Raw genomic sequence first — 23,634 nt, forward strand, 5'->3', positions numbered from 1 at the left:
GAAAGAAGCCAGACCAGGAAGCTGGGCGGGAGATGAAGTTTGCGATCTTGCATGATGAGAGATGGAACACCATGCAAGAACGCCACCAGGTATGCTACAGTACCCCCACCCTTACGCCCCCTCTTCTTCAGGCCTGCAAGGATCTTCCGCAGGGAATTTGGGGGCCAATCCCTCTCTTCAAGGAGATTACTTCTATTGTCCACAGGAGGAGACAAAACTGGTCTCATAATCTGGATGGCTAGGATGCGACTTCCCATCCAGCCATCTTCAGCAACAGATGAAACGGGTGAAGTACCAGAAACAGCACACAAAAAAGTCTCTCTACATTTATTTTTAGGCAGCACCCCGAAAAGTTCAGGAGACAACTGGAGGCCCTCTGCCGGGTTGGAGGGGTGCAGAGACTCGGGGGTAGCCTCTGCTTCGGGGTACATCTTGTCAAGCTCACAGGATGAAATGGGCAAAGTATCAGGTACAAGGTGTAGAGAAGACACTGCCTCTTTGTTATGTGGTGGTACCCCGGAGGATTCAGGAAACAACTGGGGGTCCTCCGCCAGGTTGGAGGGGTACCGAGACTCAAGGGTAACCTCTGCTTCGGAGTACACAAGGTCAGACTCACTGGAAGAAGCGGGCGAGGTATCAGGTACCGAGTAAAGGAGAGTCTCTGTCCATTCGCTATCAGGTAGCACCCCGGAGGGTTCAGGAGACGACTGGAGGTCCTCCGCCTGGTCGGAGGGGTGTAGAGACTCGGGGGTAACCTCTGCTTCGGAGTACACTAGGTCGGACTCACTGAAAGAAGCGGGCGAGGTATCAGGTACAGAGAATAGGAGAGTCTCTGTCCTTTCGCTACCAGGTAGCACCCCGAAGGGTTCTGGAGACAACTGGAGGTCCTCCGCCTGGTCAGAGGGGTGTAGAGACTCGGGAGTAACTACCACTTTGAGGCACCCATTGTCAGGCCAACAGGACTGAGCGGACGAAGTATCGGGTACCGGGTGTAGGGAAGTCTCTCTCCAATTGTCATAGAGTGGTATCCCGGAGGATTCAGGAGGCAACAAGGGATCCTCCGCCAGGTAGTACAGGTGTACAGACTCGGAGGTAAACACAGCTTCGGAGCATCCTTGGACATGCACACTGGTTAAAGTGGGTGTAGAATCTGAAGCCAGGTGCAGGAAGCTCTCCTGTGTGGACTCTGGATGGGTAGCAGTCTCTTCTGGCTGGAGAACTGGTGCACCACCCACGCACATCACCCGCTGGGGCTTCTCCGGGATACAGGAAGATGAAGCTTCAGTAGGGACTTCAAGGTTGGGGTCAGGAGGTCTCAGGGAGGACAGACCCTGGCGTGACGGCTTGCCTCTGCGTCTAGCACGTCTGGACTGCCTCTTGAGGTTGGGAGCAGTATTCCGGAGAGTGTAGTCATCTTGAGTGGATTCAGGGCAAGCAACAGTCTTTTCGGGCAGGAGAACTTGTGCGCTACCTATGCACATTACCCGTCAGGGCTGCTCCGGGATACAGGGAAGTGAAGCTTCAGCAGGGGCTTCAGGGTTAGGATCATCGAAAGCCAAAAGGAAGGCCACCAGGAAGGCCTGTAGGTCAAGAACGATAGGATCCTGTGCTTCCCATAGGGGGTTGATCCATTCCAAGGCATCACCCGCTAGGTTGGACATTATAAATCCCACCTTAACCCGATCAGAAGAATAAGCATTAGCATAGAACCGGAACTGCAGCAAGCATTGCCACACAAAGGCACGGCATTGTTTTGGATCCCCGTAGTACCGTGGTGGATCCGCGGGAGCAGGTGCAACTTCAGCAGGGACTCCAGGGTTGGGGTCATCGAAGACCATTAGGAAGGCCACCAGGAAGGCCTGCAGGTCAAGGACGATAGGATCCCAAGCTTCCCATAGGGGGGTGACCCACTTCAAGGCATCACCCGCTAGGTAGTCAATTATAAATGCCACTTTAGACCAATCAGAAGGAAAAGAAAGAGGGTAGAACTTGAAGTGCAGCATGCATTGCTCCACAAATGCACGACTTTGTTTTGGATCCCCATAGTACTGGGGCGGATCCGCAGGAACGGGTGCAGAAAGTTCCATCTGGATGGGTGCGTAATTAGCCTGGAACTCAGCTAGAGAAAAAAAAAATTATTTATTTTTAATGCACGTATTAACTGGAAAACGTCTCAGAGAGCGAAGGCCGTGGGGCTCAACGGGAACCATGGCCTGAGCATGCTGTTATGCACACGCCCGGACTGACTGGCGTGTGCGGGTGTTGTGGTTCCACTGGACCATGGACCGAAGAGTGCCTGGAGGGGCGTGACTAAGTATCTGGCCGATCCGACCAAGGTGGCACGACGGCATACGACGCCAGTGCACCAGGGAGAAACCGGGCAGAGGGACCAGGTGCTACTCCAGGTCAAACTCCGGACACGGAGGTTGACCCACACAGGGATTACTGGAACAGGCAGGTTAGGCTGGCACAGACTGGTGGATGTAAGCAAACACGGCAGGTATGCAGACGGGTGGATACAGGCGGGTATGCAGGCAGGGAGGTACTGGCCGAAAGGACGGGCTGGAGCACAGAGAGGTTAAGACCCAGTACAGACTGGGTCACAGAACCGCAGATGCGGTAGACAACCACAGCAGAGAGGGAACGCCCGAAGCGGTGGGCAAGAACAGAGCAGGACGGGGCTGCAGGAGCAGCGAGCACAAGCAGAGCAGGACAGGACTGCCGGAGCAACGGGCAGAAGCAGGGCAGGGCGGAAACCGCAGAAGCAGTAAGCAAGATAAGAGCAGAGCGAAAACCGCAAGAGCGGCAAGCAAGGCAGGAGCAGAGCAGAAACCGCAAGAGCGGCAAGCTAAGCAGGAGCAGAGCGGACACCGCAGAGCGGTAAACAAGGCAGGAGCAGAGCAGAAACCGCAAGAGCGGCAAGCTAAGCAGGAGCAGAGCGGACACCGCAGAGCGGTAAACAAAGCAGGAGCAGAGCAGAAACCGCAAGAGCGGCAAGCTAAGCAGGAGCAGAGCGGACACCGCAGAGCGGTAAACAAGGCAGGAGCAGAGCAGAAACCGCAAGGGCGGCAAGCTAAGCAGGAGTAGAGCGGACACCGCAGAGCGGTAAACAAGGCAGGAGCAGAGCAGAAACCGCAAGAGCGGCAAGCTAAGCAGGAGCAGAGCGGACACCGCAGAGCGGTAAACAAGGCAAGGGGATAGGACTCTGTTCACAAAGAACAGACGGAGAAGGAAAGGCAGAACCAGAAGCACGCACAGTACTTACAAAGAAGTAGCGAGCGTACACTAAATTCACAACAGAGGTACAGAGACGACGAGAAGGAATTTAGGAGCAGGTTCAGACTCTGCAGAAAGACGCAGAAAACAGACATAGAGGGAAAAGGGAGACAAGGTTAAAGTAGAAACGAGGCACAGACAACAGGGAACAGAGGAACGGGAACAGAGACAGCAAGGCAGGAACACAAACAGGACTCTGTTCAGACGGGAACAGATACCGCAAGGCAGAGACACAAACAGGACGCTGTTCAGACGGGAACAGATACCGCAAGGCAGAGACACAAACAGGACTCTGTTCAGACGGGAACAGATACCGCAAGGCAGGAACACAAACAGGACTCTGTTCAGACGGGAACAGATACCGCAAGGCAGAGACACAAACAGGACTCTGTTCAGACGGGAACAGATACCGCAAGGCACAGACAGGCAGATCTAGGAATACGGCCCCTAGAAGGCGAAAGAACAGGCAAGAAGCGTGTTCACAAGAACAGACCACAGTTCAGACAGAACTGGAAAACAGGCAGGAAAACAGGATAGGACCTGGCATGTCAGAGACAGAAGCCAACTGACAAGAAACAATGCTCAGGCGCCATCTTGAGGAAGAAGGTGGTATAAATACCCAAAGATGGACAGCAATAGGCTGAAGGTGCAACAGGGGCGTGTCCGCAGCAGGTACAAGAAACAGGAAGTTCAGCGGGCGTCGCCCTATGCAGCCAAAGTGGAGCAGAGCAGAGCACAAGGAAAGAAGCCAGACCAGGAAGCTGGGCGGGAGATGAAGTTTGCGATCTTGCATGATGAGAGATGGAACACCATGCAAGAACGCCGCCAGGTATGCTACACTTATGAGTTTCAGCACAGCCTGTTGCCGCTTGGTGGAGGCAGTACTGCAGTGATTCCAGCTTGTAACTGATGTGGTGATATCTGAGACGGAGGCTGAACATGGGGAGGAGGAGGAGGATGATGCGCAGGAGCTGTACACTGTGGGGGCAACTCTGACTGACATAGGGCCCGCAATCCTCGGTGTGGGGAGGATGTGTTCCGTCCCAAGGTCCGACTGGGTCCCGGCTTCCACTTTGTTTACCCAGTGTGCCGTCAGGTAGATGTACCGTCCCTGGCCACAAGCACTTGTCCACGTGTCCGTTGTCAGGCGGACTCTCCCAGTAACTGCGTTGTCGAGGGCACGGCAGATGTTTTGGGACACGTGCTTGTGTAGTGGGGGAATGCACACCGCGCAAAATAGTGTTGGCTGGGGACCGAGTACCGAGGGATGGCCACCGCCATAAGGTTGCGGAAGGATTCCGTCTCCACCAGCCTAAAAGGCAGCATTTCCAACGCAAGCAGTTGTGAAATGTGCGAATATAGGACTGTGGCCTGTGGGGCGTTAGCTGCGAATTTCCGCCTTCGTTCAAAGGTCTGGGATATGGACAATTGAACGCAGTGGTGGGACGTGGACGTTGATGCTGTTTCTTGAGAAACTGCCATAACAAGTGAAGACTGAGAGGAGGGGGCATCTTTGCATGCTGTATGGACAGGGGATTGCCTTGCACACACAACAGGGGGTTCTATTGCATGCACAACCGCGGAAGAAGCAGTGGTGCCACCCGCTGACACTGGTCGTGGACCCTGGGGTTCGCCCCACAAAGTCGGGTGCTTTGCTGCCATGTGCCTGATCATGCTGATTGTGGGTTGGCTGGTAGTTTTGTCACCCCTTCTGATGCTGGCATGGCAGGTGGTACAAATGGCCTTTTTGGGGTTATCAGCAGAGTCTTTAAAAAAATTCCAGACTCTGGAAGACCTACAGGTTGAACTGGCAACGTCCCTCGTGTTGGTGTTACGGGGAACTGTTGCCTGCCTTCTGTGTGCGGCCACCACACTGCTTCTTCCTGCCTGTTGGGGTACTCTGCCTCCCTTACCCTGTGTGCTGCTGGCCTCGCTCTGCATGTCCTCCTGCCACGTTGGGTCAGTTACTGGATCATCCACCACCTCCTCCTCTTCCACTTGCGCACCACAATCCTCCTCCTCACTTCCTGTCAATTGTGTCTCGTCATCATCCACCTCTTGTGACAAATTGCCAGCGTCGACTTCCTGTGGCCGTGGCTGTTCAAATATTTGGGCATCGCTACATGGGATCTCCTCTTCCACCACTTCAAGCGGAGCAGGCGAGGGGCACAAATCTGGAAATGGACCAGTGAACAGCTCTTCAGAGTGTCCAAGTGTGGGATCAGTTGCTGTCTGACGACACTCGGCATGGTGGGAGGAAGGAGCATCAGGGTGAGGAGGAGTATGCGGTCGAGACTCACGGCTACTAAGATTTGACCGTGTGGAAGACAGACCGGAGGTGGTGGTGCCCAGGTAACTGGAAGTATTATCTGCTATCCAATTAATAACCTGTTCACACTGATCAGTTCGCAATACTGGTGTTGTTCTGTGCTTCCCTAGTAATTTGGTCAAGAAGTGGGAGCGAGATGATGTGGCTGTTGGTTGTGGCACATTTTCACCTTGGCCACGGCCCCGTACTCTGCACGCGCCTTCACAGGAACGTCCAGTTCCACGTCCCTTGCCACACGCCTTGCCCATTGTAAATGAAGTAAAATAGCTTACACTCCGACTATCAATGGAAAAAGGGTAAAGTAGATTAGAACCGTGGAAGAGGAAAACCACAGTTCTATTTCTCTGGCCTACACCCGACTCTTTTAAACAATCTGAACAATCAGGGAGAAACTATTACTGTTTTTCTTTACGGAAAAAATACCAAAAGCTGGATAATAGAGATTTTTACTGTGGGACGGCAAAACCACAGTTATAATTTAGTGGTGTATACCAGACTCTTTTAAACTGATATATTGGTGTCTGAACAATCAGGAGACACTATTACTGTTTTTCTTTACGGCAAAAAATGCCAAAAGCAGGATAATACAGATATTTGACCCATGGAACTGCAAAACCACAGTTCTATTTTTCGGGCTTACACCAGACTATTTTCAACAGATATATTTGTGTCTGAATAATCAGGGAGACACTATTACTGTTTTTTTTTTACGGCAAAAAATGCCAAAAGCAGGATAATACAGATATTTGACCCGTGAAACTGCAAAACCACAGTTCTATTTTTCGGGCCTACACCAGACTATTTTCAACAGATATATTTGTGTCTGAACAATCAGGGAGACACTATTGCAGTTTTTTTTTTACGGCAAAAAATGCCAACAGCAGGATAATAGAGATTTTTTTTACCGTGGAACAGCAAAACCACAGTTATAATTTACTGGTGTATACCAGACTCTTTTAAATATATATATATTTGTGGCTGAACAGTGAGCAACACACTCAAACTGTTTTTTTTTAGATACAAATGGCCCAAAAGTGGATAATACAGAGGTTTGAACCGTGGAACTGCAAAACCACACTTCTGCTTCTCTGGCCTACACCAGACTATTTTCAACAGATATATTTGTGTCTGAACTGTCACAGACACACTTTTTTTTGGGGGGGATGACGACACCAAAAGGTTAATAAGACGGGTATTTGTACAGTGTGAAGGAGGAAACAAAAAAGAGGATTTAGATGAAAAAAAAGGATTTTTCCTGGCCCCCGAGACCTAGAGTTAAGTCCAGCAATTTCAGCAACAGGAGCACACAGGACTGTAATGCAGCGTTTGCTGGTATAACCACTGCGTCTCCTATACAGCCTGCCTGCCTGCCTGCCTGCCTGATATCTGGGATGGATATTAGTCCTGAGAAGGACTGTTTGTTTGATCTGGCAGCATTTACAGACCCTACACTAACTATTTTGCAGAATATATCTCTCCCTAAATTAGCAGCGCTGTCCCTACACTGTCTGATCCCAGCCATCTGTGTCCAAGATGGCGGCGCCCGGTTTTAAATACTCGAGGTGACGCTGTGCGGCCAGCCAATCAATGTAATGCCCACAACCAACATGGCTGCGGCATTACAGTGACTGGCTGGCAATCCCTGCATGTTCATTGGCTCTGTAAAGAGCGCCAAACTTGCAGGGCGGAGACCCGAGCTCCCGCCCGAGTAATCCGGAAATGCTCGGTGCTCGCCGAACATCCCGAGTAGCGTGATGCTCGGGCGAGTACCGAGCAGTGTCGAGCATGTTCGCTCAACACTAGAGATGACAATTGGGTCAGAATGAAAGAGGAAAAGCAAAGGGTAGAGTAGGCACCAAGCATAGTAAATAATCAAATATAAAGGCAGTGTATTGAAAACATTGTAGAAATTTTATTATAGAAAGGACATACAACACCACTTAGTTAAAAATGCAGTTAAAAAACATATAAGACAAAAAAAGACACATGGACAAAAATAACCCCCTAGAGAATTCTAGCATGTGGATCCAGTTAATGCGATATGCATACAAATACCTATATCAGAAAATATATGGCACAAGTATGATGCACAATCCAGTAATCCTGATAGTATAAGCGAACAGCTATAATAAGCCCTCTAAATAATTTATAAAATTTTTTATTATAGTAGAAGATTTAAACATCAGGAAAAGGAATATATCTGCGTCCTCCCAGAAATAAATGCATGTCTAACAATTCAAAATATAGCAGAGAGGCTGCATGCATCAATTGTGAGAAAATAGAAGAATACTAACCATATGGATTCACACTAGAGTGCAGAGGATGTCACCAATACGTAACCCTACGCGTTACGCCATTAGATCATGGCTTCCTCTGGGGTATAGAGTAAAAGTCCCAGATACCTCATATAAATACGCCAAACACCACCACACCAATTTAATCAAACTAAAGAGCAAGTAAATATACAGACCGGACCAAGATAAAACAACTGCCCCTTGATGATAGATCCACTATGGGAACTATAAAGATGTCCACAATATTCCACATACCAGATTTTATAAGTCACCCTCTCAAGCCTCATTGAGACAGATAGTGATTATGAGATGCATAGCGCGTGTGTAGTCTGCGTGCGTTCCAAGTTGGAACGCATCATTCTCAGCTGGATAATCAGGAAGTAATACAGCCATATGTTATCGCGCTATGCGTGTCACGCTGGAACGCACCGCCGGATACACGCAAACCGGAAGTGGATGCCGGAGGAAGAGGCATGTTCCCTCCAGCCTAATTGCGTGCCAGCGTGGAGCGCACAATGGAGGGGACTACATAACCCCAGACCATGACGATCAATTGTAAGTAATTAAGTGTGCCACAACAATATGTTGTGGCCACACTAACCCACATGATCCCAACCCTGAGGGGGGGAGTAAATAGCCCTTTGATCCCAAGCTGTATGTCCCAGCATGGAACACCAGATAGGAAATAAAAGGTATAGAAGAAAAGGGGGCTCCAAACACAAAGTTACAAGAGGGTCCTGAAAACCAAAATTGATCATATTTAACAGTACAGTGAACAAACGCAGATACTAATTAAATACTAGAGGAGTATGTGTACATATATTTCAGACCATATTAAAATTACTGAAATATGAAAAAATATCTCATTTGGATTGGACTTCAAAAAAGATGTCCTCACCAAAAATGTAATCAGTACTGATTCATCTCTAAGATGTTAATGTTTATAAAAACCAGTAAACAATAAGTCCTCATTTATGCCTTTTGGAGACACACAGTCCATCATATATATCCATCTGGACTCTAAGCGTAGCAATGCTGGTACAACATCGCCCCCGCGAATATTAGGCGAGAGTCGGTCCAGGCCATAAATCTTCGTTCCAATAATCTTACATCGATGAAATTGTAGATAATGCATAGCTACGGTAGAGATTTGTTTATGTGCTTTAAGATGGATTTCTGACAAGGCAATGTTCGACAAGTGTTGTTGTATCCGTTTACGTAATTCCTGTGAAGTCTAACCTATGTACACAAGAGAACACGGACAGACTAGGGCATAGATAACATTTTTAGTCCGACAGTTGATGAAGTTTTTCCATTGAAATTCACGTTTGTCCATCGGGTTGATGAATGTGTAAGTGGATGGCATATGTGGACACACATTACAACCTCCACAGGCATGAGACCCCTTGGGCACCGTGCCTCTATTCAATTTCACTGTTGGTCAAACAAAGTGACGCTTGACCATCTTATCCTTGAGGCTTCTATCTCTCCTCACAGTTAGTGATGGTTTAATAGATACAAGATGTTGGAGTTTTGGTTCAGACAGTAGAATAGACCAATTCTTGTGTAATATACATTGAAGATCCCTCTACTGGTTGTTATAATCTGTTATTAGACGAGTAACAGCATTCTCTTTTTTTGGTCTAGGTTGCAGCAAGTTGGATATTTCCAAATTTTTAGTCCTGTTCCATGCGGTATTAAGAGTTTTTTTTGGGTAACTTCTTGCTTTAAGACGGTAAGTTTAATCACTGGCCTGTAACATAAAATCATCAGTGTTACTGCAATTACATTTTGTCCTAATGTACTGACTGTATGGAATACCACGTTTGAGATGTGGCGGGTGGAAGCTACTGTAGTGCAGAATACTATTTGTTGATGTATCCTTACGGAACAGATTCGTAGGAAAATGTCCATCTTCCAATGTAAGTTTTACATCAAGAAAATCAATAAGTGAGATGTATGTTAAGCCCATTTGTGTTGAGCTGAGTAATGAACGCCACACATTGTTCTTTAGTACCTGTCCAAAGCATAAGGACATCATCGATGTACCTGAACCACTGAAAGGCATGCGTCCTGAAAGCCGACAAGGGGTACACGTGCTCCACCTCCCACCAACCCAGAAAAAGGTTAGCATAAGAGGGGGCGCAATGAGCACCCGTGGTGGTCCCGGACACCTGCCTGTGGTAGGTACAATTGAAGATGAAATAATTGTGCCTTAAAACAAAGAATAACAGTTCCAGCAAAATAGATTGTGTGAAGGGTCATTGACTTCAGGGCTGTGTAAAAAATATGCAACCGCATCCAGTCCTAAAGTGTGTGGGATACTAGTATAGAGGGACTCCACATCCAAGGAAACCAGAAGGGTATCCTGTGGGATATGGAGTCCCTCCAATTGATTCAACAAATGCATCGTATCCCGCACATATGATTGTAATTTCAGAGCATGGGGTTGAAGATAGAAATCCAAATATTCACAAGGTCTTTCATTGAGTCCCCCAATACCAGCCACAATTGGTCTACCCGGAGGTGCAGTGAGAGATTTGTGCACCTTCGGAAGAAGGTAGAATGTGGGTGTGACTGGTTTCGGGGTGGTCATAAAGTCCCTTACACCCTTATCTATAACTCCTCTACCAGACGCTCTCTCAAGTACAGCATCCAATTTTTTCTTGAATAGTGGTGTGGGATCTGAAGGGAGTATCGCATATATATCTCTATTGCCTAGTTGTCTCTTAGCTTCAGAGAGATAAGATTCAACGGGCCAGAGCACAATATTTCCCCCCTTATCTGCTTCTTTTATAATAAAAAGGGGATTGTTTTTCAGGGAGTGTATAGCTTGTTTTTGTGCTACTGTGAGATTGTTGCCAATATGTTTACTCATACTAAGATTCTCCACATCATGGACGACAGCTCTAAAAAAGGTTTGTATAGATGGTAGGGTTCCCAACGAGGGAGTCATTTTAGAGGGAAGACGTGCATTGAATTTTCTCCTACCTAAAGCCTCTTCATTCTCTTTGAGTAGATCCATAAGGTCTCGGAAAGTCTGTCGCTCATCGCATGGCAGGTCATCCACCAAGGAGGTTTGCCGTTAAAGAAACTTAAATGTGAGGTTTCTGCAAAAGAGATAAGTATCCTTAATAAATACAAATTTATCGAGAGTCTGCAAAGGAAAAAATGTCAATCTCTTCTCCAAAACTGACCTCTCATCCTTTGTCAGTATATGATCAGACAGATTTATGATCTGCAACTCCCTTGGATGATCCGCCATTGATGAGCCGGCTACCATCTGTTTTTGCTCCTCAAGCGGTTGTGGAAGGGTAAGTAGTTCTTGTATTTCTGTTTTCTTATATTTTTGTGCCCTCCATTTCCGCCCTCCGCGTCTGGTGCGCCCTCTAGGTCGCTGGTGTCCGTGGATAAAAAATCACTGGATGTAACATCCCCATCCCTATTCTTAGGAGGTATATCAACCATATTAAACCGGGATCTCTTATTGCCGGAATGTGACCATTTGTATGCCACTTTATTGTCATAATCCAGTTTGTCTCTGATAAATTTACGTTTCTTACCCGCCATAATTTCCTTCTCATAGCGATCAAGAATGTCCCTCAATTTGTTGAAAAAAGGCTGAACTAAGGCTGTCTTATCAAATGTCTCCATCTTCCCTTCATGAGTAATAATTTTCTTTTTAAGTTCCAACAGCAAGCCTTTATCATGATCTATCAACATTCTCAGAATGGAGAGACATTGGGGCAGAATATAGACATGGGGCAGAATGGGAACTGACATGGGGCAGAATGGAGAGACATTGGGGCAGAATATAGACATGGGGCAGAATGGGAACTGACATGGGGCAGAATGGAGAGACATTGGGGCAGAATATAGACATGGGGCAGAATGGGAACTGACATGGGGCAGAATGGAGATGGCATGGGGCAGAATGGGAGATGACATGGGGCTGAATGTAGACACAGGGTCAGAATGGAGACAAATGGGAGCAGAATGGAGACAAATGGGGGGAAGAATGGAGACAAATGGGGGCAAGATGAAGTCACATGGGGCCAGGATGGGAGAACATATGAGGACAGGATGAAGACATGAAGGGTCCAGAATGGAGTACATATGGGACCATGCTGGGGGATAGTAATACTGTAGGGGTTAATTATGGATATTATTACTGCTGTGATGTTTTTTACTTTTGAGGATACTGTTTTCAGTGAGGGGGGTGTCCTGTTACTGTGCAGGGCGACACTATGTCCCTTTTTTTCTTCATCTGGTGTAGTGTAGAAGTTGGGGAAAAATTTGGTTATGTGCTCTGGAAACTGCTCTAGATAACTATGTTATTTTCTGCAGAAACTAGTACTGGCTGGAAGAAATGATGGCAGTCTGTGCTGGATAAAGAAGAAAAGCGAAGATCAAGGACTTCAACTAGAGACGTCACCAGTGAGTCAAGGTGTTACCTGTACATTTACACTATACACTACATACTACATACAGAGCTCCTGTGTATAATGTCACTGGTGATCGCTGCATTACCCGTACGCTGACACTATATACAGAGCTCCTGTGTATAATGTCACTGGTTACCCTGTATTGCCTGTACACTATACACTATATTCAGAGCTCCTATGTACAATGTCACTGTGATCACTGTATTACCGGTACACTATATACAGAGCTCCTGTGTAAAATCTCACTGGTGATCACTGTATTACCTGTACACTATATACAGAGCTCCTGTGTATAATGTCACTTGTGATCACTGCATTACCCGTACACTGACACTATATGCAGAGCTCCTGTGTATAATGTCACTGATTACCCTGTATTACCTGTACACTATACACTATATTCAGAGCTCCTATGTACAATGTCACTGTGATCACTGTATTACCTGTACACTATATACAGAGCTCCTGTGTATAATCTCACTTGTGATCACTGTATTACCTGTGTACTATATACAGAGCTCCTGTATATAATGTCACTGGTGATCGCTGTCTTAACTGTACACTTACACTATACACTGTATAGTATATACAGAGCTCCTGTGTATAATGGCACTTATGGTTATATTGGTATTGTGTTTTTTTTATTAATGATCAGTATTGTAGTATTCAGTCACTATGTGGTGGTAATATGTGATGTGATCAATGTGTGATGGTATTTGTTTCTTGTATGTGATCTTATTCGGTCACTATGTGGTGGTAATATGTGGTCTGGTCATGGTGTGGCGGTAGATATTTCTTGTACATGGTATTATTCGGTCACAATGTGATGATAATAAGTGGACTGGTTATGGTGTGACTGTATTTCCCCTTGCATGTGATAATATTGATCATTTTTAAAAACTGTATGTGAAGAGTCTACTTATCATGGTGGCAGCTTAAACAAATCTTTTGGCCAAAACAAAAGCTTCTGGCTATGTATGTGATATTGTGTTCAATGGGAACTGTTAATGTGTGATTGGTGAGGACATGGTGCAGGAGTGGAGTTTTTCCAAGAGTGGACGGTGGGGCTGCGGAAGGTTGAGGGGTGGAGCTGGAGCTGTGGTGCAGGCGGAGCTAAAGTCTAGCCTGGGCGAAGTCCCAAGGGGGCCCGAACATTTTAACAGTATGGGGCCCTGAAATTCCTGGTGGCAGCCCTGACTGTTAATACCAAATATGCTGGGAGCAATCCTGTGCGCGCCTGTGTGCAGTGATGACAGCCCCTTCTTGTGCACGCTCCCGCACTGGTCCTCTGTACACAGTGGGCGGCGCATGCGCAGATTGAAAGCATTGCTTGCCAATAGATGCCACTGCGCATGCTAACTGCTAAGCTACTGTGTCAGCCAATCACAGCGCTCCATCAGTGACATATGCAAATGAGCTTTTGGGACAAGGGACAGAAGCAACATGTTTTCAGAGTAAATCTCCACTGTAGCTGGGCTTTCTATAGCAGGAGGGTGTTCAGCAGGGGCGGCTCATTATATTAGCAGGGGCCGCTCCATTCCCTTGTGATGAGTCAAAAAAAGTCTCTCTCCATAAGTTCAAAAATTCTCATTTTATGGACTATAAATACAGCTGAGGCCCAGTAGTATGTTGGAGGTGAGAGGAAGGTCTGCACAATAGATGTGAAGTGACTTTATGACTACATTAATCTGATTTTATTTAAAGGAACTATAAATACAGTTCATGTACATTAGTATATATATATATATATATACACTGCTCATAAAAATAAAGGGAACACTTAAACAACAGAATATAACTTCAAATAAATCAAACTTCTGTGAAATCAAACTGTCCACTTCGGGAGCAACTCTGATTGACAATCAATTTCACATGCTGTTGTGCAAATGGAATAGACAATAGATGGAAATTATTGGCAATTATCAAGACACCCTTAATAAAGGAGTGGTTCTGCAGGTGGGGACCACGGACCACATCTCAGTACCAATGCTTTCTGGCTGATATTTTGGTCACTTTAGAATGTTGGTTGTGCTTTCACACTTATGGTAGCATGAGACGGACTCAACAACCCACAGAAGTTGCTCAGGTAGTGCAGCTCATCCAGGATGGCACATCAATGCGAGCTGTGGCAAGAAGGTTTGCTGTGTCTGTCAGCTGAGTGTCCAGAGGCTGGAGGCGCTACCAGGAGATAGACCAATACACCAGGAGACGTGGAGGGGGCCATAGGAGGGCAACAACCCAGCAGCAGGACCTCTACCTTCGCCTTTGTGCCAGGATGAACAGGAGGAGCACTGCCAGAGCACTGCAAAATGACCTCCGGCAGGCCACAAATGTGCATGTACAAACCTACAGAGAATACGGAGTAAATTCCCGCTCAAACAAGAGATATTAGTGATTAAAAACACATATTTATTCGATCATTTAAAATATAGATACAAAAAATATATATATAAAAATAGTAAGTCATTCGGGGTAGGAGTCACATAAACAGAGCCGCAGGAGTACTTAAATCCTCATGCCCTCAATACAACGGTATATATAAAGTTTAACAGAGTAGTATCAAACAGCAGATGGAAAGTAGTAAAATATCAAAAAGTTAGCAATAAATGACACATAACCATCTACAGAAAACTGCCTGTAAACAGTGGGTTAACAGGTAAAACCACCTTCCATCTAAGGATCTGGTATATTGAAAATGCAATCATATTCAAGTCCGATGGGGCTTACCCATGTAAGCAATGGGGATTAGCGTGCGGCTCTGGACGCCCCGACGCGCGTTTCGCGTTGCTTCTTCGGGGGGCTGTGGTTGTGGCAAGCTGATTGACATACCTAAATACAGTCCCGGGATTGGTGGCAGGTGGTACCGCTGATTAAACGCAGCGCATGAGCGGCGGGCTGGTTCCCCCATGACGCGTCGCGACAGGCAAAGTTCCCGGTGGGAGCGCGGGTGGGAACAATGCGTTCCACATGACGTCACTGACCCGCATCCCCATCATAACGGAAGCCTCTCAGGACGCGACATGGCAAGGATAACACCGCGCATGCGCGGCACAGCGGCAGCCATCTTAAGTGAGGGACACATATAAGTCAGGTAAACATAACTGGCAGTTCACATATAATGGTGTATATACAACAAAGGGAACACGTTAATGCACAACAAGGAGTGCAGTAAGTATGTCACATCCTTTATCTCTACTTTTAATAGCCATTGGCATTCAATTAGAGAGATTTTGAATAAACATTGGTCCATTCTAAAAACAGAACCGACATTGAATAGGATCCTACCTGATAAACCTATGATGACAGCTAGGAGGGGTAAAAGCTTGAGGGACTCCCTGGTCCATAGCCATTATGTTGCCCCCACTCCTACTCCCTTTGGACCTACGAAACAAAAGTGGGGATGTTATCCCTGCGGGTCTTGTTTAGCCTGCAGGAATATCGTGCGTTCTATGACTTTCAGATCTGCCCACGTGCACACGGAATTCAAGATTACACACTATATTTCATGTAGCTCAAATTATGTGATCTACTTGGCCACCTGTCCTTGTAATCTGAGCTATGTAGGCCTCACTTCGAGAGAGTTCCGTGTGCGCGTTAGGGAACATGTGAGGGACATTTTGGTGGCCAGGGAGGTCTCTGACGTTTCCATGCTTAAAACTATCCCCCGACATTTTCGGCTGTGCCATGGTTGTGATCCCTCCCTACTTAAATTTTGCTGCATTGACCAAGTCCATTTGGGGACCAGAGGAGGCAACTACAAACGCACTTTGGCGCAACGTGACTGCCGGTGGATTACTATCCTGGACACGGTGTCCCCTCGTGGCCTAAACGAACATAACAGTTTTGCCTCTTTCCTGTAAAATCGTTCATTCTTCCTTGTTTTTAATGTGTGGCTTTTCATTTATTTTATTTGTCCTATAGTTCGTTCATTACGGTGCCATACCATTCATACATTCCGGATTCTGATTTCTTGGCATTGGACTATTTTCATCAGTCCTAAGACATCTATGAGGCATTTTTCTTTGGAGGACAACTTGAAACTTACCTGGACATAATACTAGGAGGATAAGTGTAACGGGTCTGGGAGGCGGAACCTCTGAGCTACTATACAAGGGGGCAGTCCTTGTAAGGGAGCGGGTGGCGACCAGGGAAGACGGGCAGGAGGTCACAGCAGGTGACCGGGACAGTCTCTGAGTGAACGGGCTGGAGGTCACGGCAAGTGACCGGGGCAGTCTCTGAATGTACGGGCAGATGGTCACGGCAAGTGACCGGGGCAGTCTCTGGATGAACGGGCAGATGGTCACGGCAAGTGACCGGGGCAGTCTCTGGATGAACGGGCAGATGGTCACGGCAAGTGACCGGGGCAGTCTCTGGATGAACGGGCAGATGGTCACGGCAAGTGACCGGGGCAGTCTCTAGGTAAAGGGTTGGTACGACCTGTGGCGGCTGATGATAGACGTGAGCTCCCAGGTGAGCAGGCGAGAGTCTCTGGATGAACGGGTGGTCACAGCATGTGACGGCGGAGCCTCCAGGAAGACCAACAGACAGGCGGCAGATGAGCGCTCCCAGGTGAGCGGGCAGAAGTCTCTGGACAGGAGGGTGGTCACAGCACGTGACGGCAGAGCCTCCAGGTAGGCTAGCAGACTGGCAACAGATGAGCGCTCCCAGGTGAGCGAGCAGGAGTCACTGGACAGGCAGGTGGTCACAGCACGTGACGGCGGAGCCTCCAGGTAGACTAGCAGGCAGGTAGCTGGTGTGTGCTCCCAGGTGAGCGGGCAAGCTGGTCCATAGACAGACTGACAGGAGATGGAAGGCAGACCGTCGGACCTCAGGCAAGCAGGCAGGTGGCTGATGTGCGCTCCCAGGTGAGCGGGCAGGCTGGTCCTTAGACAGACTGACAGGAGTAGTAAGGCAGACCGTCGGACCTCAGACTAGCAGGCAGGTAGCAGATAATCAGGCAGGAATCTGGCAGGTAACTGGCAGGTAACTGGCAACGGGACCTGAGGGCTGAAGCAGAGTAGTGAACAGTGCAACAACATTGCTCGGGCACCTCCATTTTGGAGGAGGTGCCTTAAATATGGTGAAGTCCTCCGGTCATTGGCCGGGGACTCCTTAGGACGGCGCGCGCGGCCCCTTTAAGAGGGAGGGAGAGCGCGCGCGCCCTAAGCACGGTGGACGGGAAGGAGCGCGCGCTGCCAGCAGAGCGGGAGGAGGACGCCGGGCACGGAGCAGGGAGGTGAGGGGAACAGCGTCCCTGCCTAGCAGAGGGCAGGGACGCCGGCGCTACAATAAGACTTTCTTTTGTACCCATCATACTTGATATGGACTGGGGAAATCATCAGCACTTACTTAGCAATATATATTAATGATATTGTTCCATTGATTGTAATATCTATGGGATTTATGTATACTGAGCTTTCTCTCTCTGCTTTTTCCCCCTCTTTGGTATATGGTGTTTATAGACATCACACGTTATGTACGTAGGGATTTTATATATATTGTTTGTTAACTAAAGGATGTGACATACTTACTGCACTCCTTGTTGTGCATTAACGTGTTCCCTTTGTTGTATATACACCATTATATGTGAACTGCCAGTTATGTTTACCTGCCTTATATGTGTCCCTCACTTAAGATGGCTGCCGCTGTGCCGCGCATGCGCGGTGTTATCCTTGCCATGTCGCGTCCTGAGAGGCTTACGTTATGATGGGGGTGCGGGTCAGTGACGTCATGTGGAACGCATTGTTCCCACCCGCGCTCCCACCGGGAACTTTGCCTGTCGCGACGTGTCATGGGGGAACCAGCCCGCCGCTCATGCGCTGCGTTTAATCAGCAGTACCACCTGCCACCAATCCCGGGACTGTATTTAGGTATGTCAATCAGCTTGCCACAACCACAGCCCCCCGAGGAAGCAACGCGAAACGCGCGTCGGGGTGTCCAGAGCCGTACGCTAATCCCCATTGCTTACATCGGACTTGAATATGATTGCATTTTCAATATACCAGATCCTTAGATGGAGGGTGGTTTTACCTGTTAACCCACTGTTTACAGGCAGTTTTCTGTAGATGGTTATGTGTGATTTATTGCTAACTTTTTGATATTTCACTACTTTCCATCTGCTGTTTGATACTACTCTGTTAAACTTTATATATACCGTTGTATTGAGGGCATGAGGATTTAAGTACTCCTGTGGCTCTGTTTATGTGACTCCTACCCCGAATGACTTACTATTTTTATATATATATTTTTTGTATCTATATTTTAAATGATCGAATAAATATGTGTTTTTAATCACTAATATCTCTTGTTTGAGTGGGAATTTACTCCGTATTCTCTGTAGGTTTGTTGATTCTATTTGGGATTCCCAGTGCACTATTTTCATATAGATTACACAACGCTGGTAGTTCGGTTCGATTGTCCACAAATGTGCATGTGTCTGCACAAACGGTTAGAAACCGACTCCCTGAGGGTGGTATGAGGGCCCAACGTCCACAGATGGGGGTTGTGCTCACAGCCCAACACCGTGCAGGACGCTTTGCATTTGCCACAGAACACCAGGATTAGCAAAGTCGCCACTGGCGCCCTGTGCTCTTCACAGATGAAAGCAGGTTCACACTGAGCACATGTGACAGACGTGACAGAGTCTGGAGACGCCGTGGAGAGCGATCTGCTGCCTACAACATCCTTCAGCATGACCGGTTTGGCAGTGGGTCAGTAATGGTGTGGGGTGGCATTTCTTTGGAGTGCCGCACAGCCCTCCATGTGCTCGCCAGAGGTAGCCTGACTGCCATTAGGTACCGAGATGAGATCCTCAGAACCCTTGTGAGACCATATGCTGGTGCGGTTGGCCCTGGGTTCCTCCTAATGCAGGATAATGCCAGACCTCATGTGGCTGGAGTGTGTCAGCAGTTCCTGCAAGATGAAGGCATGGAAGCTATGGACTGGCCCGCCCGTTCCCCAGACCTGAATCCGACTGAGCACATCTGGGACATCATGTCTCGCTCCATCCACCAACGTCACGTTGCACCTCAGACTGTCCAGGAGACCATGCAAAACCTCATCAGGAGCATGCCCAGGCGTTGTAGGGAGGTCATACAGGCACGTGGAGGCCACACACAATACTGAGCCTCATTTTGACTTGTTTTAAGGACATTACATCAGAGTTGGATCAGCCTGTAGTGTGTTTTTCCACTTTAATTTTGGGGGTGACTCCAAATCCAGGCCTCCATTGGTTAATAAATTAGATTTCCATTGATGATTTTTGTGTGATTTTGTTGTGAGCACATTCAACTGTGTACAGAACAAAGTATTCAATGAGAATATTTCATTCATTCAGATCTAGGATGTGTTATTTGAGTGTTCCCTTTATTTTTTTGAGCAGTGTATATAATATATATATATGTATATATAAATATATATATATATATATATATATACAGTACAGACCAAAAGTTTGGACACACCTTCTCATAAAGATTTTTCTGTATTTTCATGATTATGAAAATTGTACATTCACACTGAAGGCATCTATGAATTAGCGCATGTGGAATTATATACTTAACAAAAAAGTGTGAAACAACTGAAAATATGTCTTATATTCTAGGTTCTTCAAAGTAGCCACCTTTTGCTTTGATGACTGCTTTGCACATTCTCGGCATTCTCTTGATGAGCTTCAAGAGGTAGTCACCAGAAATAGTTCTCCAACAATCTTGAAGGAGTTCCCAGAGATGCTTAGCACTTATTGGCCCTTTTGCCTTCACTGTGCGGTCCAGCTCACCCCAAACCATCTCGATTGGGTTCAGGTCTGGTGACTGTGGAGGTCAGGTCATCTGTCGTAGCACCCCATCACTCTCCTTCTTGGTCAAATAGCCCTTACACAGCCTGGAGGTGTGTTTAGGGTCATTGTCCTGTTGAAAAATAAATGATGGTCCAACTAAACGCAAACAGGATGGAATAGCATGCCGCTGCAAGATGCTGTGGTAGCCATGCTGGTTCAGTATGCCTTCAATTTTGAATAAATCCCCAAAGTGTCAGCAGCAAAGCACCCCCACACCCTCACACCTCCTCCTCCTTGCTTCACGGTGGGAACCAGGCATGTAGAGTCCATCCGTTCACGTTTTCTGCGTCGCACAAAGATACGATGGTTGGAACCAAAGATCTCAAATTTGGACTCATCAGACCAAAGCACAGATTTCCACTGGTCTAATGTCCATTCCTTTTGTTCTTTAGCCCAAACAAGTCTCTTCTGCTTGTTGTCTGTCCTTAGCAGTGGTTTCCTAGCAGCTATTTTAGCATGAAGGCCTGCTGCACAAAGTCTCCTCTTAACAGCTGTTGAAGAGATGTGTCTGCTGCTAGAACTCTGTGTGGCATTGACCTGGTCTCTAATCTGAGCTGCTGTTAACCTGCGATTTCTGAGGCTGGTGACTCGGATAAACTTATACTCAGAAGCAGAGGTGACGCTTGGTCTTCCTTTCCTGGGGCGGTCCTCATGTGTGCCAGTTTCTTTGTAGCGCTTGATGGTTTTTGCAACTGCACTTGGGGACACTTTCAAAGTTTGCCCAATTTTTCGGACTGACTGACCTTCATTTCTTAAAATAATGATGGCCACTTGTTTTTCTTTACTTAGCTGCTTTTTTCTTGCCATAATACAACTTCTAACAGTCTATTCAGTAGGATTATCAGCTGTGTATCCACCAGACTTCTGCACAACACAACTGATGGTCCCAACTCCATTTATAAGGCAAGAAATCCCACTTATTAAACCTGACAGGGCTCACCTGTGAAGTGAAAACCATTTCCGGTGACTACTTCTTGAAGCTCATCAAGAGAATGGCAAGAGTGTGCAAAGCAGTCATCAAAGCAAAAGGTGGCTACTTTGAAGAACCTAGAATATAAGACATATTTTCAGTTGTTTCACACTTTTTTGTTAAGTATAAAACTCCACATATGTTAATTCATAGTTTTGATGCCTTCAGTGTGAATGTACAATTTTCATAGTCATGAAAATACAGAAAAATCTTTAAATGAGGTGTGCCCAAACTTTTGGTCTGTACTGTATGTATGGGAGAGGAGGTCTCCACAATAAAATAAAAGTAATAAAAAAAGAAATCTACAGATGTGATGTGACTCCTCAGATAGATTGATAATGGGTAGATAGAGAAAAGAACTATGATATGCCATGGACCTCCATAGCCCCCACCCTAGATGTGCCCCCATCCATTGTTCCTACAGTCCCTATTTCCTATTGTACACTTGCTTTGGCAAAATGAATGTGAATTTAGTCCGGTCAATAAAGCTAATTTGAATTTGATAGATAATGGATAGATAGATAGATCCATTTATCATTCGGTGCATATCTATATATCTACCAATGTATCACCTATCAAGCTGTTCATTATCTTTTATCAGCTTACTGTATATAGCTAGCTGCTATGGTATGGTATATAAGGGGAGGTATGTGTCGCACAGGTTGCTGGCCTGTGTGAACTGAAACCAGTGGACTTTCTGCCAGCATGTTATATGCTGATGGGTTAACTCACTTAAAGTTCGTGGTTTCAGGGGAATGACAGTGATGGGAGGGACGTCATTCCCGATACCTCCGGCTGTGGCTGAGCATCATTTAAATGTTCTGTCCTGTGTTTTTTTCCTTTGAGTTGTGTTTGGAGAGGCGAGGTCTCCAGACTGGACAGCCATAGCTCAGGAGGAGCTGAAGGCTGGACATAACCTGTGTAGACGACCCGCACACACGTATATGGACTGTGCTACAGTTTATCTTTTGTTTTGTTGTTTAGCCAAGTAAGGCTGTATTTATTTTGCTGGAGTGCAGAGCTTTATGCTGTTAATAAAGCCTGCAAAGAAAACCCGGGTTCCTGAGTCTACTTCCGGAAGTGGCCGAGTGAGTCATCCTACCACACTATTAAATATCAAATATATCTATATCTTCACTAACTGCCTTCACCATGCTAGTATCTGATAAGTTCTATATTCAGTATCCCTATGTACATACATACACTATTTTACCCGACCCCTATCTGACTAATGGAGTGCTGCTGCGCTTTCTTTCTATATGTATTGTGCAGTTTCTGCAGCTAGCACCTGTTCACATTAGGATTTGCTGGTCAGTTTTCTTATTACATATTACTATAGGAGGTGGTAACTGCCTCCTGTTTGACCTTGCTCTCCTCCCATTTAACCAGCAGGTGATGTATATTCTATTCTACCAGCCCATTTAAATTGTAGGTGTTTTAGCCCAGAAATGACATGTTTTGTCCATGTAGGCTTATAGCCCAAGAGAGGCATTTGGCAGAGTAGTACCCATCAGATGGGAGGTCACCTTGCAGCGGTTGATGGGCACACATGAATAGGCCAATTTATGCGCTAAGAACCTCCATTTTTTGTAAGTAAAGCTTAGTGAGTAATAATACAGTTTAGATCAAATGCTTTTATTGTCTTTATGTATCTTGGCCATAATGGAGTGCTGCTGCGCTTTCTTTTTATATATATCTAACTAAGTAGCCGGCCAGAAAATGAATAGAAACTTTTTTTTTAACTTTTTTTTGTAAAGCCGCACTATGGGGACAGAATGGGAGATGACATGGGGGCAGAATGGAGACATTGGGGGCAGAATGGAAGATGACATGGGGGCAGAATGGAGACATTGGGGGCAGAATGGGAGATGACATGGGGGCAGAATGGAGACATTGGGGGCAGAATGGAAGATGACATGGGGGCAGAATGGAGTCATTGGGGGCTCAATGGGAGATGACATGGGGCAGGATGGAGACATTGGGGGCAGAATGGGAGATGGCATGGGGCAGAATAGGAGATGACATTTGGGAAATGACATAGGGGAAGAATGGGAAATGACATGGGGCAGAATGGAGACATTGGGGGCAGAATGGGAGATGACGTGGGGCAGAATAGAGACAGTGGGGGCACAATGGGAGATGACATACAGGCAGATTGGAGACATTGGGGCAGAATGGAGACACATGTGAGCAGAATTGGAGATGACAATGGGGGCAGAATGTAGACATAGGGGCAGAATGGGAACTGACATGGGGCAGAATGGAGATAACGGGGGCAGAATGGGAGATGACATGGGGGCAGAATAGGAGATGACATGGGGGCAGAATAGGAGATGACATGGGGTAGAATGGAGTGAGGGGGCAGAATGGGAGATGACATGGGGGCAGAATAGAGACATTGGGGGCAAAATGGGAGATGATATGGGGCAGAATGGAGACACATGTGGGCAGTATGGGAGATGACAGAAGCAAAATGAAGGCAC

At 46.8% G+C, this 23,634-nt stretch overlaps 1 long non-coding RNA gene across 11 annotated transcripts in view; it reads left to right on the forward strand.

The window, feature by feature from the left end:
- The window catches only part of LOC141161581 (uncharacterized), a 239,147-nt gene that overhangs the window by 198,942 nt on the left and 16,571 nt on the right, over nucleotides 1-23,634 (forward strand). For 7 of the 11 annotated variants that reach the window (XR_012250644.1, XR_012250654.1, XR_012250646.1 and 4 more), the window contains 4 exons: nucleotides 9,547-9,821; nucleotides 9,914-10,082; nucleotides 10,919-11,213; nucleotides 12,247-12,336. This is a non-coding gene — a long non-coding RNA (uncharacterized lncRNA). Of the gene's footprint in view, nucleotides 1-9,546; nucleotides 9,822-9,913; nucleotides 10,083-10,918; nucleotides 11,214-12,246; nucleotides 12,347-23,634 lie in introns of all 11 variants that reach the window. The other 4 variants (XR_012250648.1, XR_012250652.1, XR_012250649.1 and 1 more) reach the window with 4 other exon arrangements.

The sequence above is a fragment of the Phyllobates terribilis genome, unplaced genomic scaffold, assembly GCF_046119375.1.
Source record: "Phyllobates terribilis strain yellow unplaced genomic scaffold, ASM4611937v1 Scaffold_9__5_contigs__length_417890890, whole genome shotgun sequence".
Classification (NCBI taxonomy): domain Eukaryota; kingdom Metazoa; phylum Chordata; class Amphibia; order Anura; family Dendrobatidae; genus Phyllobates; species Phyllobates terribilis.